At 41.3% G+C, this 3,430-nt stretch overlaps 1 pseudogene; it reads right to left on the bottom strand.

The window, feature by feature from the left end:
- Positions 1-2,464: 2,464 nt before the first annotated feature.
- On the bottom strand, positions 2,465-3,016 carry LOC104986343 (annotated as a pseudogene).
- Positions 3,017-3,430: the final 414 nt, after the last annotated feature.

Below are 3,430 nucleotides of genomic sequence, written 5' to 3'. Positions count from 1 at the left end.
GAATAGGGAAATGTGTTTCTGAATGAGACAAAGAGTAGATTCAGTGGTTCTTAGGGCTGCGGAGGATGGGGAAGTAGGAGGATACAGATACAGGAGCTTCTTTTTGAGGCAATGATGTTCTAAAATGGACTTTAGTGAAGATTCCATATGTCTGTGAATATCCTAACATCTACTCAATGGCACACTTTAAATTGGTGAACTTTAAGGTATGTGGATTATGTCTCAATAAAGCGGCTATTTTAAAAGCTAGCAGTAAGGCGAACGTCCACCATCACCGCTTCTACGTGGCACTGCACTGGGGAACCTGGCGGCAGTGGCGGTTTAGACGCTCAGTCGTCTCCGACTCTTGCGACCCCATGGACCACAGCCCGCCAGGGTCCTCTGTCCTTGGGATTCTCCAGGCAAGAATACTGGAGTGGGTTGCCATTTCCTTCTTCAGGGGATCTTCCCGACCCAGGGATCGAACCCGGGTCTCCAGCACTGCAGGCAGGTTCTTTCCCAACTTAGGTATAAGGGAAGCCAGGGAATCTGCCGTGAAGATTGAAATGGAGGGACTTCCCTGGCGGTCCAGTGGTTAAGAATCCGCCTGCCAGTGCAGGGTACACGGCTTTGATCCCTGGTCCAGGAAGATTCCACATGCTGTGGGGCAACGAAGCCTGTGCACCACAACTACTGAGCCTGTGCTCTAGAGCCTGGGAGCCGCAATAACTGAGCCCACGTGCTGCAACGGCTGAAGCCCGTGCCCTCGGCCCTGCTCTGCAACGAGAGAAGCCCCGCACACCGCAGCTAGGGTGCAGCTCCGGCTTGCTGCGACTAGAGAAAGCCCGGGTGCAGCAGTGAAGACCCAGCACAGCCAAAAATAAATTAATAAATTCTTAAAAAAAAAAAAAAGATTTAAAGGGAAATATACTGAACTACTCTATAAAATTGCAAACTTCTCGAGGACTCTGTTTTAATCGTCTTTGTATCCTTGGAAGTGCCTAGAATTCAACATTTTGTAAGGTAAGCCTCAAAAAGGTTTGTGTTTAACTCAACTGAAATTGAAACCAGTTTGCAGTAGATTGTCCAAGCTAGACAGTCTCTCATTTTTAACATTATTCTGTAGCCAAAGTTGACCAGATACGAGGTGCGTCCAAGATGCAAGGGAGACCTGCAGGAGCAGTGAAAGGAGCGCTGAAGGAGCACAGTGCAGAAAGCAGGGTTTTTAAATTCTTACAATTAATGTCTCAGAGAGGAAAGACACAATATTTATCTATAGGGGGAAAAAATAGATTCCTATTTAAAAAGTAGACCCGAAAAACAAGACAGAACTCTTGGAAGTTAAATATCTGATAGCTAAAACTAAAAATTCAGTATCATAACTGGAAGACAAATAGAAAAAAAAACGATGAACAAAAGGAAAAAAAATTCGAAAATCAATCCAGGAGATCCAATTTGTCTCCTACAGGATTCAGAAACACAGAACAGAGAAAATGAAGAGAAAGAAATTATCAAGGAAAGATTATCATTCTTTAATTTCCCACAATTAAAAGGGTTTTTTTTAATTGAAAAGGATCACTAAGTGCCTGGAGGGAAGGAAAGAAGAAGGAGAAAAGGAAACGTAAAGTAAAAGGAATAAAATGATGTTAACAAAACTTCACCAGGAATAACAGATCCTAAATTTCTCAAGAAAGAGAAAAGGCCCACATGCAAGGACCAAGTATCGGTGTTGTAGTTACCTACTGCTGCATTATAAACCACCCGACAACTTAGTGGCTTGAAATCACAACAAAAATTTATTTAATTCATGAATTGGCTGAAGAACTCACTTCCAAGATGGTTCACTTATGCGAACGGCAAGTTGGTGCTAGCTGTCTGACTGGAACTGAGGGCCAGAGACCTGGATTCCTCTCTGGGGTTGGTTTCCTTGTGGGCTGATCGGCAGCCAAACAGAGCAGTGGATAAAACAATCTCTGTGTGATGTGATTGGAAAAGTCTTTGTACTTAATTAAAGATAATACCAACTAATTAAAAAAAAAAGAAATGAATGGTGCTGTGCTCCCAAACCAAGTGTCCCAAGAAATAGGGAGTAAAGATTTCCCGTTTCTACTATCATACATGTCAATTCTACCACATTCTATTTGTTAAGAAGTCAAAGAGCTTGGATTCAAAGAGACGAAATACAGGTTCTACCTCTTAATAGGAGGGCTGTCAAAGAATTTGGGGCCCATGTTTTAAAACTGCCAAAGGGTCCTATATCCTTACCTGTGAACAAGGGAATGCCATTGATTGTTACAAGAGAGATGACATGGCCCTAACTAATTTAGAGTAATCAATTTGCATCTGGAAGTGGGGTCAATTTTTATAGTCACATGAGTGAGGAGGTAGGAAGAGGCTGGTTGCTACATGGTCAGCAAATGCCACCACACTGGGGGGGTTTTGTATTAAGTTGGCTTTCCTATTTTTAAAAAAATTTTATTTGCATTTATTTTTTGTGGCGTTTATTCCTGGGCCAGAAGTTTTGTTTCTTCGGTTTCTTATGGAATACCTTTTTCTTCTGTGCAATCTCCTCTTCTGGTTTAGGAATAATCTGTTCTTTTTCAGTAAGGGTCATCTCCATGGGGCAGGGAGAGCCCACGTATGGGTCGATTCGACCATGAGCTCTGTAAATCCTGCATGGCATCTTAGGGGCTTTGTTCACCTGGATATGTTCAACGACCAGAGAATTGACCTCTAAGCCCTAAACTCAGCATTACTCTGCATTTGTGAGCACGGGCAGGAGAAATTCAGCACTGCTTTCGTGCCACGGACCCTGCGTCCAGCCCCGCTGCTTGGCTTGTGCACACGAGCCGACTCCACCATTATAATGTCACTAATTTAAAGTTACATCCTTCAGATACTTGGTGGCTTTTCGGATATGCCTACCCTTAATGGCCTGGGAAGTTTCACGAGTGTTCTTAAAGTGAACATGAAGATATGAACCTCTTGATTTGCATGATTTTATGGGGTTTTCTGGGTCAAGAGAATAGCATACCATTTTCAGAGGTCACCTGGGGAATATTTATAATCTAATTTCAAGTAGAAAACTGCAGGGAGTAATCCATTGTATAGATAGACTTATGCAAAATATGTTCAAACAAAATGCAGATTTTATAAAACATATACAGACTAGATTGTTTGATAGCACTATTTCAAGGCCTTAAGAATGACTCTAGTAATACCATATCATTATATTATAAAGCATGAGAATTTATCATCATATCCAGGATATAACTGAGACTTCTTTCCACTTACTGATTTTAAGTGACATATTAAATATTCCTCATCCTGAATTTGTTCAGATAATTAAACTTCTAATAGCCAGATATTTAGTTGCTATAAACTTTTATCTCCCCCAAAGAAAATGTAGTTATAGCTTATAATGATATTAAAAATAAAGCAAAAATAGTCA

This window comes from Bison bison, unplaced genomic scaffold (genome assembly GCF_000754665.1).
Source record: "Bison bison bison isolate TAMUID 2011002044 unplaced genomic scaffold, Bison_UMD1.0 scf7180017864067, whole genome shotgun sequence".
Classification (NCBI taxonomy): Eukaryota; Metazoa; Chordata; class Mammalia; order Artiodactyla; family Bovidae; genus Bison; species Bison bison.
Note: the sequence above shows the minus strand (reverse complement) of the source record. Positions and strands in the feature narration are given on the sequence as shown.